The sequence below is a fragment of the Dipodomys spectabilis genome, unplaced genomic scaffold, assembly GCF_019054845.1.
Source record: "Dipodomys spectabilis isolate Male_0828 unplaced genomic scaffold, ASM1905484v1 ptg000095l, whole genome shotgun sequence".
NCBI classification, from domain to species: domain Eukaryota; kingdom Metazoa; phylum Chordata; class Mammalia; order Rodentia; family Heteromyidae; genus Dipodomys; species Dipodomys spectabilis.
Window position 1 is genome coordinate 6,438,340 of NW_024870772.1, and position 15,251 is coordinate 6,453,590.

Sequence of the window (15,251 nt, forward strand, 5' to 3'; positions counted from 1 at the left end):
CTCAAGCTCCATGACTGGCCAAAAAAAAAGATAAAAGAAAAAAAGAAAAAAATCAATTTTATAATCTAGTGCCATATATTTGCCAATACATTGTGCTGCTGATTCATTTGAATTGTTTGCTAAGGATAATTTTGCTTTCTAAATATATTTTACTTGTGAAATTGTGAACCCTCTCTGACCTCTGTTTTTGTCTATTTTACAATGAACTCTCACACAAGGCAATCTTTAGAATTCAATAACTTTGTAATATGTGCGAAGAACAGTTAGTAAGAAAATTGTTCATTACCCCAACTAGACCAGATCAGAACAGGACATGCCAACATCACATTATAATCTACACAGGATCAATTAAGACAAAGGAAAGTATCCTTAAAGCTGTCAAGGAGAAAAGATCAATCACCTCTAAAGGGAAACCAATTAGAATCACCTCAGATTTCTTAACAGAGACAATTAAAGCAATAAGAGCCTGGAATGACATGTGCCATGCCCTAAAGACAAACAACTATCAACCAAGAATACTGTACCCAGCTAAACTCTCCTTCATAACAGTAGGTCAAATAAAAACCTTCCATAGCAAAGAAAAACTGAAACAATGAATCTCCAGCAAACCATCCCTACAAAAGATATTTAAAGCTGTCCATCTTTCATGTATTTGTTTATAACACATTTATAAGATTATTTCTTTGTTGCTTTGTATGTCCCTCTAACCCCTGCTTTCACTATATTTGATGTCAGTATAATTTGTGGAGGAGATGGGGAAAAACAAGTAGTTTAAGGATACAGGTGGACCTGTTACAACAATGAGAAGTACAAGTTGTCATGTCGAAAACGAACTTTACAAATTTGGTGGGGGGGGGGGGGTGGAGGATTGGGTGGGGAGGGCGGGGGGAAGCTGGGACGGGATGTGAAGGGTAAACAAAGGAGGAGGTCACAATGCTTGATAAGAAATGTACTCATTATCTTGCCCATGTAATTGTAACCCCTCTGTACAGTATGTTCACAAAAAATTAAAATTAAAATTAAAAAAAAGAAAGAAAACCAACAAGCCCACAATAAAGGCCAAGAAACCACACTCAAACTGAGAATCCAAGAACCATGAAGAACTCAGTTGTCACAGCACCCAAGAAAGTGTATAACATGGCAGGAACTACCAATCACCTGTCAGTCCTAACTTTCAATATTAATGGACTTAACTCTCCAATTAAGTGAAATAGACTGTCTAGCTGGATTAAAAAGCAAGATCCTTCTATCTGCTGCTTTCAGAGTCACATGTTGCCCATAAAAACAAACATGTTTTGAAAGTGAAAGGCTAGAAAAAATCTACCAAGCAAGTGGCCCCCATAAACAGGTGGAAGTTGCAATCCTAATATCAGATAAAATAGACTTTAAATTAAAATTAGTGAGAAGAGATAAAGAAGTTTAATACATACTAATTAAGGGCTCACTCCTTCAGGAGGATATTACAATTCTTAATATCTATTTGCCAAACAGTAGAGCACCCAAATTTATCCAAGAAACAGTACTTTCCCTCAAATCTCACATAGAACCAAAGACATTAATTGCTGGGGACTTTAACATACCACTATCCCCTTTAAATAAATCAACTTAGCAAAAACACAACAGAGAAACCGCAGATAAACAAGTGCATAGACCAACTAGATTTAACAGACATCTACCAAATATTTCACTCAACAGCATCAGAATACATGTTTTTCTCAGCAGCACACGGAACATTTCCCAAAACAGACCACATTTTAGGTCCAAAGCAAACTTGTCCAAATTCAGAAATATTGAAGTTATGCCCTGCATTCTCGCTGACCAAAAGGGAAGAAAATTAGAACTCAATACCAAAAGCTACCAAAGAAAGTCCTGTAACACATGGAGGCTAAACAACACACTGTCGAATCACCAGTGGATCATGGAAGAGATTAGAAAGGATATTCATATGTTCATGATATTCAACAAAAATAAACACACAAATTACCAGCTTCTTTGGGACACAGTAAAGGCAGTACTCAGAGGCAAGTCTATAGTTCTAAGTTGCTACATCAACAAATTGGAGAGATGTGAAACCAACAATTTAATGAGGCATCTGAAACTCCTTGAAAAAGCAGCAATCTGGGCTGGGAAGGTGGGTCAGCCGTAGAGTGCTTGCCTTGCATGCATGAGTCCCTGGGTTCCATTCCTCAGCACCACATAAGCAAAAAGAAAAAAGCCAGAAGTTGCACTGTGGCTCAAGTGGTAGAGCGCTAGCCTTAAGCTGAAGGGCTGAGGGACAGCACCTAGGCCCAGAGTTCAGGCCCCACGACCGGAATCCCCTCCCCCCCAAAAAAAATCAGCAATCTAAACTCCAATCCAGTAGGCAAAAATAAATTATTAAAATTAAAGCAGAATTAAATGAATTAGAAACCAAAAAGATTGTAAAAAGAATCAACAAAACAGAGAGCTGGTTCTTTGAAAAAATTAACAAAATTGACAGAACCTTAGTAAATCTTATCAGAAAAAAAAAAAGAGAACACACCCAAATAAACTCAGAGATGAGAATGGAAACATCACCACAGAAACAACCAAGATTCAGAACATTATGAGGGAATACTTCTCAAATCTTTATGCTAATTAGAGAACCGGAAAGAAACGGACCTTTTCGTAACAAATATGGGCATTCTGAAACTAAACCAAGATGAGTTAAACCTAGTTAGCGGGCTCATATAAAGCATTGAAATAGAAACAGCAAAAAGAGATATCTCAACTAGAGAAGCCCAGGACATGATGGATTTACATGTAATTCTGCAAGGTCTTCAAAGCAGAGCTCACATCAATACTCCTCCAACTCTTGAATTAAATTGAAAAAGAAAGTTCACTACCAAACTATTTCTATGAAGCCATCATAACATTCATCCTCAAACCAGACAGGGTCTCATCAAAGAAAGAGAACTATAGACCCATTTCTTTGAAGAACTTCAATGCAAAACTTCTCAACAAAATTGTGGCCAATCAACTTCAACAATTCATCCAAAAGACCATACATCATGATCAAACAGGATTTATTTCAGGGATGAAAAGCTGGTTGGTTCAATATAGGCAAATCAATTGCTATAATTCAACAAGAGTAAGGATAAGAACCCCAGGGTTATCTCAATAAATGCATAAAAAGCGTTTGACAAGATCCAACACCCCTTTATAATGAAGGCTCTGGAAATATTAGGAACATTCTTCAATACAATAAAGGCTGTATATGACAAACCTACAGCCAGCTTTATACTTAATAGTTGAAAACTATAGCCATTTCCTCTAAACTCAGGAATGAGACATGGATGTACACTCTCTCCACTTCTCTTCAATTTAGTATTAGAATGCCTTGCCACAGCAATAAGACAAGATCCAAATAGGGAAAGCTAAAGTAAAATTCTCCCTCTTTGCAGATGACATGAACTTATATTTAAAGAATCCCATGGATTCCACTCCCAAATAACTCCAGCTGATTTGAAACTTTGACAAAGTATCAGGGTATAAAAATAACCCTCAAAAATCAATGGCTTTTCTGTATGCCAACAATGAGAACAGCACAGGTGAAATCAGGAAAGCAACCCCACAAAAAATAAAATACCTAGGAATTAACTTAGCCAAAGAAGTGAAGGACCTCTATGATAATAACTTTAAAAACCTGAAAAAGGAAATTAACACAAAAGTTAGGAAGTGGAAAAACCTCCCAGGCTCCTGGATTGGAAGGATCAACATCGTGAAAATGGTAATATTTCCCGAAGCTATCTACAAATTCAATGTGATACCTATCAATATTCCAACTTCATTCTTCAAGGAAATAGAAGAAGCAATCCAAAAATTCATATGGAACAATAAAAGACCCCCGAATAGCAAAAACGATCCTTAACAGAAAGAACAGGCTGGACGAATATCAATACCAAATTTCAAACTCTACTACAAAGCCATAGTAATCAAAACAGCTTGGTACTGGCACATGAACAGACCTCAGGACCAATGGAATAGAATTGAAAACCCAGAAATAAACCCACAGCTTCAATAAGGGAGCTATAAAAATAGGATGGAAGAAAGACAGCCTCTTCAGTAAATGGTGCTGGAAAAATTGGCTGATCACCTGTAGAAAACTAAAGCTAGATCCTTATATATCACCCTGCAACAGAATCAACTACAAATGTACCAAAGACCACGGAGTCAAATCCGACACCCTGAAAACATTATAGGATGGAATAGGAGAAACCCTAGGTCACCTTGGCACAGGCCAAAATGTTCTTAATAGAGACACAAAAAACACAACAAATCAAAGAAATGTTGGACAAATGGGATTGCATGAAGTTGCAGAAATTCTGCATGGCAAAGGACATAGCTTGCAAAATCAATAGAAAGCCCATGGATTGAGAGAAGAATTTCACTAGCCATACAATGTACAATGGTCCCCTATCTAACATATACCTGGAACGTAAAAAAAAATGTCATCCAACAACACATCCTAAAAGAAACAACTGCCCAATAAATTAGAGGGCTAAAGACTCACAGAGAACTTCTCTGAAGAGGAAATAAGAATGGCCAATAGACACATGAAGAAATGCTAAACCTCTATAGCCATTAAATAAATGGAAATCAAAACAACACTGAGATACCACTTCAACTCAGTTAGAATGGCTATAATGAAGAACTCTAATAACAACAGATGCTGGAGGGATGTGACCAGAAGGAACCCTATTGCATTGTTGGTGGGAGTGTAAACTTGTTCAACCACTTTGGAAAGTAGTATGGAGGTTCCTCAAAAGACTCCACATAGAATTCCCCTATAACCCAGCAATCCCACTTTTGAGCATTTAAATGAATGAACACAAACAGGACTATACTAAAACACAACTATTTTTATTGCAGCATTATTTGCCATATATAAGATATGGATCCAACCCAGATGTCAGCCAGTGATGAATGGATCAAGAAAATGTGTTCTATATACACAATTAAATTCTATTCCCCCATCAGAAAGAATGGCATTGCCCTATTTGTTAAGAAATGGAAAGACTTGGAAAAAATTTTATTAAGTGAAGTAAGTCAGGCCCAAAGAAAGATATCCAAAAGGTTTCCCTTATTTGCAATAACTAGTATATGCCTGAGACAAGTAGATAAGGTGAGATAAGATGATTTGGGTGAAATGAACCCCAAGATAAGGACACAAAAGTTTTGTTTTTTTTTCTTTCTTGCTATTGTTTCTAACATATTTATAAGGTGATTTTTTGTTGCTTTGTATGTCCCTCCCCCATGGTATAACCTGTGTTTTCACTGTATTTGATGTTGGTATAATTTGTGGAGGGGAAGGGAAAAAAGAAATTGTTTAAATAGGGATACAGGTGGACCCATTGCAACGATGAGATGTACAAGACGCTATGTCGAAAAACGAACTTTACAGTTTATGCTGGAGGTGGGGGGGTAATCTATTTGTGGAGATGGGAGGGCAGGAATTGGAGGGGAAAAACAAAGGAGGAGGCAACAATGCTTGACAAGAAATGTACTCATTACATTGCTCATGTAATTGTAACCCCTCTGTACAGTATTTTCACAATAAAAAACTAATTAAAAAAGAAATAAAATTGTTTATTATATTTAAATATTCTTAAACTCATAAATATTTTTAAATTCTAGAAAACTCATGTCTGATCCTTTACACTCAGCTTCTAGAATTAAAAATCACCTTTAACCTACAGCCAGGGAATTATAATTATATATATATATCATATAATGATATAATTATACATATTTACATTATATAATTATATATTATATAATATGATATTTAATATGTTATAAATACAATATATAAAATATATAAATATTATATAATGACATAATTGCATGTAATACATAATTACATATATTAGGTAATTATAAATATTTTTTGTGTATTAAAAGAATGTTAGACTTATAGTAGCAAAGAAAATTGAAACTATCCTTGATATCTAGATATAAAACCCTTTTAGATACCTGAAAATTCTAAAGTAGATTTTAGGGTGAACAGCCTATATATTTCAAATAATGAATATGCGTAAGTATTAAAAACGTAGGACATTTCAAAAGTATAATGCCACAAATGGGATAAATAAATATTAAAATAATCTCACTTCTTCAATTTTCAGCAGAAATATAAAAAATAGTTAGGCTTCATTCTGATATGAAAGATACAGACTCTCATGCAGAAGATAATCAGTAAATTTATACTGAGTCTGAATTCATCATGACATGGATCTCAATTTTTTCTTATGGCTTAGAAATTTACAAGTTTTCATTATATACATTGAATGAATTAAGTAGATGAGATTTTATTTACCTGTTTGTTTATTTTGCAGCCTATCTCTAGGTCAGGAAGCTGATCCAAGTATCAACAATTTGTAATTATTTCAATGCACTGACAATTAATCTATGTTGATAAATTTGTTACAATATTTAATAAATGTTATTGTGGTCAAGAAATCCTAAGGAAATATAAGATACAAGGAAAACACCATTTTTTTTCCTCTCTCTTTTTTTTTTTTTGACAGTACTGGGGTTTGAACTCAGTTTTATTTTTGTTATTGTTTTTTGTTTGTTTTAATTTTCTTATCAAGGTAATGTACAGAGGTGTTACAGTTACATAAGTAAGGTAGTGATTACATTTCTTTTTTTTTAATTTTTATTTTTTATTGTGAAAATATTGTACAGAGTGGTTACAATTACATGGGCAAGATAATGAGTACATTTCCTATCAAGCATTGTAGCCTCCTCCTCTGTTTCCCCTGATTACATTTCTTGTCTAACTTGTTCCCCCTTTCATATTTTTTTGTTTAAATTTTTTTTTTGTGAACATACTGTACAGAGGGGTTACAATTACATGGACAGGATAATGCGTACATTTCTTATCAAGCATTGCAGCCTCCTCCTTTGTTTATCCTTCACATCCCTTCCCAGCCTCCCCCCGCCACCCCGCCACCCAATTCTCCCCCCCTACAGCACCAATGTTGTAAAGCTCATTTTCGACATGACAACTTGTACTTCTCATTGTTGCAATAGGTATATCTGTATTCTTTTTTTTTTTTAATTTTATTTTATTTTATTTGAGAACATACTGTACAGAGGGGTTACAATTACATGGGCAGGATAATGCATACATTTCTTACCAAGCATTGCAGCCTCCTCCTTTGTTTACCCTTCACCTCCCTTCCCAGCCTCCCCCGTCCCCCCCACCCAATCATACCCTCCCTCCCCCCCCACCGACATTGTAAAGCTGGTTTTGACATGACATTTTGTACTTCTCATTGTTGCAACAGGTCCACCTGAATCCTTAAACGACTTGTTTGTCCCCGTCTCCTCCACATGTTATACTGACATCAAATATAGTGAAAGCGGGGGTTACACTGTGGGGGAGGGACATACAAAGCAACAAAGAAATAATCTTATAAATGCGTTAGAAACACATGCATGAAAGAAACAAAAACATTAAAATACATATTTGAGGGTTCGTTTTCCTAACATCACATTCTCTGACTTTTTCCGCTTGACTCATACCTATACTAGATATAGCAAATAAGGGAAACCATGGGACCTATGTTTCTTTGGGCCTGGCTTACTTCACTTAATATAATTTTTTCCAAGCCTTTCCATTTCCTAACAAATGGGGAAATGTCATTCTTTCTGATGGAGGTATAGAATTCCATTGTGTATATATACCACATCTTCTTGATCCATTCATCTACTGAGGGGCATCTGGGTTGGTTCCATATCTTAGCTATGGTAAATAATGCTGCAATAAACATAGCTGTGCTGGTAGCTTTAGTGTGGCCTTGTTTGTGATCATTTGGGTAAATGCCCAAAAGTGGGATTGCTGGGTCATTGGGGAGCTCTATGTGGAGTCTTTTGAGGAACCTCCATACTGCTTTCCAAAGTGGTTGAACAAGTTTACATTCCCACCAACAATGAAGTAAGGTTCCTTTCTGTCCACATCCCCTCCAGCATCTGTTGTTGTTAGAGTTCTTGATTTTTGCTGTTCTAACTGGAGTGAGGTGATATCTCAATGTTGTTTTGATTTGCATTTCTTTTATGGCTAGGGATGTTGAACATTTCTTCATGTGTCTATTGGCCATCCTTCTTTCTTCTTCAGAGAAGCTTCTCTTTAAGTCTTTCGCCCACTTACTTATTGGGCAGTTGTTTCTTTGAGGATTTGTTGTTGGGTGGTTTAATTTTTTGAGTTCCAAGTATATTTTAGATATGAGACCCTTGTCCGTTGTATGGCTAGTAAAGATCTTCTGCCAGTCCGTGGGCTTTCTATTGATCTTGCTAGCTATGTCATTTGCCCTGCAGAAGCTCTGCAACCTTATACAATCCCATTTGTCCAACCTTTCTTTGATTTGTTGTGTTTCCGGGTCTCTATTTAGAAAATTTCGGCCTGAGCCAAGGAGACCCAGGGTTACTCCTATTCTATCCTGTAATGTTTTCAGGGTGTCTGCTTTGAGTTCAAGGTCTTTGATCCATTTGGAGTTGATTCTGGTGCAGGGTGATATATAAGGATCTAGCTTTAGTTTTCTACATGTAGTTAACCAGTTTTGCCAGCACCATTTACTGAAGAGGCTGTCTGTCTTCCATTCTATTGTTTTAGCTCCCTTATCAAAGATTAGATGGCTATAGGTGTGTAGGTTCATTTCTGGGTTTTCAATTCTATTCCATTGGTCCTGAGGTCTGTTCTTATGCCAATACCAAGCTGTTTTGATTACTATGGCTTTATAGTAGAGTTTGAAATTTGGTATTGATATTCCTCCAGCAGTGTTCTTCCTGTTGAGGAGCTTTTTTGCTATTCGGGGTCTTTTATTATTCCATATGAATTTTTGGATTGCCTCTTCTATTTCCTTGAAGAATGAGGGTGGAATTTTGATAGGTATTGCGTTGAATTTGTAGATAGCCTTGGGAAGTATTGTCATTTTCACGATGTTAATCTTTCCAATCCAGGAGCATGGGAGGTTTTGCCATTTTTTAAGTTCTGTGTTGATTTCCTTTTTCAAGATTTTAAAGTTTTCATCATAGAGGTCCTTCACTTCTTTAGTTAAGTTAATTCCTAGGTATTTTATTTTTTGTGGGGCTATTACAAATGGAGTTGCTTTCCTAATTTCAGCCACACTTTTCTCATTGTTGGCATACAGAAAAGCCATTGATTTTGGGGGGTTAATTTTATAACCTGCTACTTTGCCAAAGTTTTGAATCAGCTTGAGTAATTTGGGTGTGGAGTCTATGGGATTCTTTAAATACAAGATCATGTCATCTGCGAAGAGGGAGAGTTTTATTTCTTCTTTCCCTATTTGGATCCCCTTTATGTCTGCATCTTGTCTTATTGCTGTAGCTAGGCATTCTAATACTAGATTGAAGAGAAGTGGAGAGAGTGGGCATCCTTGTCTTGTTCCTGAGTTAAGAGGAAATGGCTTTAGTTTTTCACCATTGAGTATAATGCTGGCTGTAGGTTTGTCATATACAGCCTTTATTGTATTGAGGAATGTTCCATGGATTCCTAATTTTTCCAAACCTTCATCAGGAAGGGGTGTTGGATCTTGTCGAATGCTTTTTCTGCATCTATTGAGATAACCATGTGGTTCTTATTCTTGCTCCTGTTGATGTGATGAATAATATTAATTGATTTGCGTATATTGAACCAGCTTTGCATCCCTGAAATGAATCCTGTTTGATCGTGGTGTATGATTTTTTGGATGAATTGTTGAAGTCGATTGGCCAAAATTTTGTTGAGAAGTTTTGCATCAATGTTCATCAAAGAAATGGGTCTATAGTTCTCTTTCTTTGATGAGTCCCTGCCTGGTTTTGGGATGAGGGTTATGATGGCTTCATAGAATGTGTTCGGTAGTGAGCTTTCTCTTTCAATTTCATTGAAGAGTTGGAGGAGAATTGGTGTGAGCTCTGCTTTGAAGGCCTTGTAAAATTCCGCTGTAAAACCATCTGGTCCTGGACTTTTCTTAGCTGGGAGGTCTCTTATTGCTGTTTCTATTTCAATGCTTGATATGGGCCTGTTAAGATAGTTTAACTCATCTTGGTTTAGTTTTGGCATGTCAATATTTGCTAGGAAGAGGTCCATTTTTGTCAAGTTCTCAAACTTATTAGCATAAAGTTTTGAGAAGTATTCCCTTATAATGTTCTGAATCTTGGTTGTTTCCGTGGTGATGTTTCCATTCTCATCTCTTAGTTTATTAATTTGGGTGTGTTCTCTTCTTTTTCTGATAAGATTTGCTAAGGGTCTGTCAATTTTGTTAAGTTTTTCGAAGAACCAACTCTTTGTTTTGTTGATTCTTTCTATAGTTTTTTTGGATTCTAATTCATTTAATTCTGATTTAATTTTGATTATTTCTTTCTGTCTACTGGATTGGGGTTTATCTTGCTGCTCTTTTTCAAGGAGGTTTAGATGTGTCATTAAATTGTTAGTTTCAGATCTCTCCAATTTGTTGATGTAGGAGCTCAGAGCTATAAACTTGCCTCTGAGTACTGCCTTTGCTGTGTCCCAGAGGAGCTGGTATTTTGTGTGTTCATTTTTGTTGAATAGCATAAACATTTGAATTTCCTTAATAATCTCTTCCATGACCCACTCTTGATTCAGCAGTGTGTTGTTCAGCCTCCATGTGATACCGGACTTTCTTTGGTGGCTTTTGGTGTTGAGTTCTAATTTTATTCCCTTGTGGTCAGAGAGAATGCAAGGTATAACTTCAATGTTTCTGAATTTAGACAAGTTTGCTTTGTGGCTAAAATGTGGTCTATTTTAGAAAATGTTCCATGTGCTGCTGAGAAAAACGTGTATTCTGATGCTGCTGGGTGAAATGTTCGGTAAATGTCTGTTAAGTCTAGTTGATCTATGCAGCAGTTTAGATCTGTGGTTTCTCTGTTGAGTTTTTGCCGAGTTGATCTATCTAGTGGGGAGAGTGGTGTGTTAAAATCCCAACAATTAATGTCTTTGGATCTATATGGGATTTGAGGGAAAGTAGTGTTTCTTTGATAAATTTGGGTGCTCCATTGTTTGGCGAATAGATATTTAGAATTATAATATCCTCCTGAAGGAGAGATCCTTTAATTAGTATGTAGCGACCTTCTTTATCTCTTCACACGAATTTTAATTTGAAGTCTATTTTATCTGATATTAGGAAGGCAACTCCCGCCTGTTTATGCGGTCCTTTTGCTTGGTAGATTTTGTTCCGGCCTTTAACATTGAAAATGTGTTTGTTTTTACGGGCAAGATGTGACTCCTGCAGGCAGCAGATAGAAGGGTCTTGTTTTTTAATCCAACTAGACAGTCTATGTCGCTTAATTGGAGAGTTCAGTCCGTTAACATTAAGAGATAGGACTGAGAGGTATTTGGGAGTTCCTGCCATGTTATCTACCTTCTTGGGGGCTGCAAAAACTGGGTTCTTCCTATGGTTCTTGGATTCTCAGTTTGGGTGCAGTTTCTTGGCCTTTATTGCGGTCTTGTTGGTTTTCTATGTGTAGGACATCTTTACGAATCTTTTGTAGGGCTGGTTTGGTGGAGATGTATTGTTTCAATTTTTCTTTGCTATGGAAGGTTTTTATTTGGCCTTCAGTTATGAAGGAAAGTTTAGCTGGGTACAGTATTCTTGGTTGATAGTTGTTTGTTTTTAGGGCATGGCATACATCATTCCAGGCTCTTCTTGCTTTGATTGTCTCTGCTGAGAAATCTGAGGTGATTCTAATTGGTTTCCCTTTATAAGTGATTACCCTTTTCTCTCTGACAGCTTTAAGGATCTTTTCCTTGTTCTGAGTTGATCCTGTGTGGATTATAATGTGGCGGTGGGATGTCCTATTCTGGTTTGGTCTATTTGGGGTTCTAAAGGCTTCTTGTATCTGGACAGGCCTATCTTTTTGCATGTTTGGGAAGTTCTCTGCTAGGATGCTGTTAAACAAATTTCCTAGATCATTAACTTCTGTTTCTAGGTGCTCCTCTACACCCATTATCCTTAGATTAGGCCTTCTGATGGTGTCTTCCAGGTGTTGGATAGATCTATCATATTTCTTGGACTTGTCTTGGATGGTTGTATGTTCTTTCTCTATAATATCTAGGCTGTCTTCAATCCCTGAGATTCGATCTTCTGCATGGTCTAACCTGCTGTCAAGACTCTCTACTTTGTTTTTTATCTCTTTTCCTTCTAGTTGGTCAGCTTTGATGGCTTCAAGTTCTTTGTTGAAGCTCTGTTTTAGGTCTTGTATGAATTTCTTTACTTCCTTAATTTGGTGTTCAGTGTTTGTCCTCAAATCGCTTAGTTGATTGGTTATGGTTTCTTTGGGCTCCCATTCCTTCTGTTGGGTTCCATTCAGCATTCCCTTTGTCGTCTCCCTGACTTCCTTCAGCTCTTTGTTAATGGATTCCATGAATGCCTTTAGTGATCTTTGTGTGTTCTCTACCTGGTCTCTCAATTCCTGTATTACTCTTTGATTAGCTTCCTCCCGTTCATGGGATTCCTGCAGATCTCTTTGAGTGTTCTCAGCCTGCTCACGCCATTCCTCCCTTTCTCTTTGAGTATTCTCAAGTTGTTCACGCAACTCCTGTATCAGTTTTTGAGTAGCTTCCTCACGCTTATGATATTCCTGTATAAGCTTCTGGGATGCCTCCTCTCTCTCCCTATCACGCTCATACAGAGTCCTTTGTACGTTGTCAAACTTTTCATTTATCATGTTTGCCAGCAGTGTTTGTAGAGCTGTTTGGGAACTCTCCTCTGGATTATTCATTATCTCTTCTAACCCCTGATTATCAAGATTGGGAATTGAGATACCCGAATTTGCCATTTTTCTTGTGTTTTTCCGGCTTACTCTGCCCATTTGAGACGAAGATAGCACCAGTTTTGTGCTAGAACACTATCTTAAGGCAACCATCAACCAAAGTTTGCATTTGTATAGTCAATAGTCTACAGATACAATCTAGTTCAACAGATACATCTATTCGACATCAAACAACTATATGTTAAAGGGCTTCGAACCGCAGAGAAGAATTTGGAAAACCAGAAATTATTAGGGTTAAGGAGAGATATGGGTAAAAAATGGGAATAGATTGGTGTGGGGAGGCACAGGGGGAGTTAACTATGTCCTAATCACAATGCAGGAAATAGGTTGGGTAGGATGCAAGTAGAGAGAGAGAGAAAAAGAAGAAAGGGAAAGGGGAATGAAAAGAGACCAGAAAAAAAAATAGAAATGTAAAAATTAATGTTATTTTAGAGATTAAAAGACCATCTATTTATAGAGGAATATGAATATGTTGAGAGAAAGGGAGGGACATAGAGGAGATGTGAAAAACATTAAAAAATGCTTAAAATATTATATAGGTATAAAGTGGTAGTACTGCTATTAATGAATTTAAGTCTCAGAGGTTTTGAATTGAGTAATAAGTTCGTGGATTAAGTGTGTACACAATGGGGGATAGGGTCTACTGGTTAACTACGGGTTTATCTGAGGATGTGTAGGACAAGAGTTAAGTCACATAAAGAAGAACAAAGAGGAAAAGATGGAAAGGATAGGAAAGTGAGAAGAAAAGATCAGAAATTCAGTAGAGCTAGATTAAAAACAAAAAGATAATTAAGAATGAAAGAAAAAGAGAAAGAAGACAAGAAAAGAAAGGAAAACACACATTCACGTATTCCTAAAATAAAAATTATAAGAGGAGAAAGAAAAAAAAAAGTTAATGGAAAACAATTATTTTTTCAGAAGAGGCAAAAATTAAAGATTAATAAAAGTTTTAGAAAAGCAAAAAATTTTTTTTATATATATAAGGTAACAAAAAATGAAAAAAAAAAAAAACAAAAAAAAGAAAAAAAGAAAAGAAGAAGAAAAAAAAATTCTTTGATTTTTTTTGGCGGGGAGAGAGGGGTGGGAAGAGTCCTGTATCTCCCTTTTGTCTGTAACCAGAGTCTGGTTGGAGTCTCTGGTCAGCTTGAGGTCCTGTGGCTTGATTGGTTTCTTAAGTCAGTTTGTTGGAACAGGCAGAAAAATGCTCTGCTTTACCCAAGATTTTGAGATCCCCCTCCCAGGTTAATTTACTTGGAGGGTGATCTGCTTTGAGAATCACAAAAGAGGGGGATGCAGTTATGAGGCTAGGTTCTGGGTAGAGTTGAGGCCTTTCAACAAACAGTAGCTTTTCCCTGGGGCTATTTTGTGAAAAAAACTCACAGCACCCAGCCTGGAGCCATTCTCAGGGTTTCTGTTTTTCAATTGATTGTGGTGGCTGCTAGAGGGAGGGGCAGCCTCTGGCTCTGGTTACCCGGTGAGGAGAGCCACTCCAATGGCTGGCGCCTGAGCTGGGTGACTTTTCCCTGGATGGAACTGAGTCTGTGAGGTCACTTCGCCGTTAAGTTCTTGTGACCTGCTAGATGACTCGTTTTATTCCAAGGCCTGAGCTGGAGCTAGCCGCTCCTCCGAGCTTTGTCGGTATCCAAGATGGAGATCACCGGTGCTGGGGGGGGAGGGGTGGCCTTCCCTCCTCTGCTCCCTGAGAAGGAGTGAGGAAGTCGGGCTTCTACTCACGCCAAGTCTTGGATCCCGGGTCGTCTCTGGTCTGCAAAGTGCAGGATGAAGTTGTCCGCTCCTTGTCGGTTCTTGCTGGTGTTGAGTAGAATCTGCTTGTCCGCTGTGTCTGTCTTCTTCGTCCCGGACTGTGTCTCAGGTGTGCCCCCGCGGCGGTGGTCGCTGCCTCGACCCTGCCGCAGCAGCAGCAGCTGCTGGTAGGCGCTCAGATGTGTCTGCTTGGCTTCCCCTCTCTTGACTAACTCTCTGTCCTGTGATGGCACACTTGGTGTGATTCTCTGGCTTGGGACTGTTCACTGGAACTCTGAAACTGTTTTCTATGCAAAAGCTTGTTCAGATTCCAGCTTCTCCTCCGCCATCTTCCCGGAACTCCCCATCTGTATTCTTAAACGACTTGTTTTTCCCCATCTTCTCCACAAGTTATACTGACATCAAATATAGTGAAAGCAGGGGTTATACTGTGGGGGGAGGGACATACAAAGCAACAAAGAAATAATCTTATAAATGCATTAGAAACAAATGCATGAAAGAAAAAAAACATTAAAATACATATCTAAGGGTTCATTTTCCTAACATCACATTATCTGACCTTTTCTGCTTGACTCATACATATACTAGATATTGCAAATAAGGGAAACCATGGGACCTATGGTTCTTTGGGCCTGGCTGACTCCACTCCCAAATTACTCAAGCTGAATCAA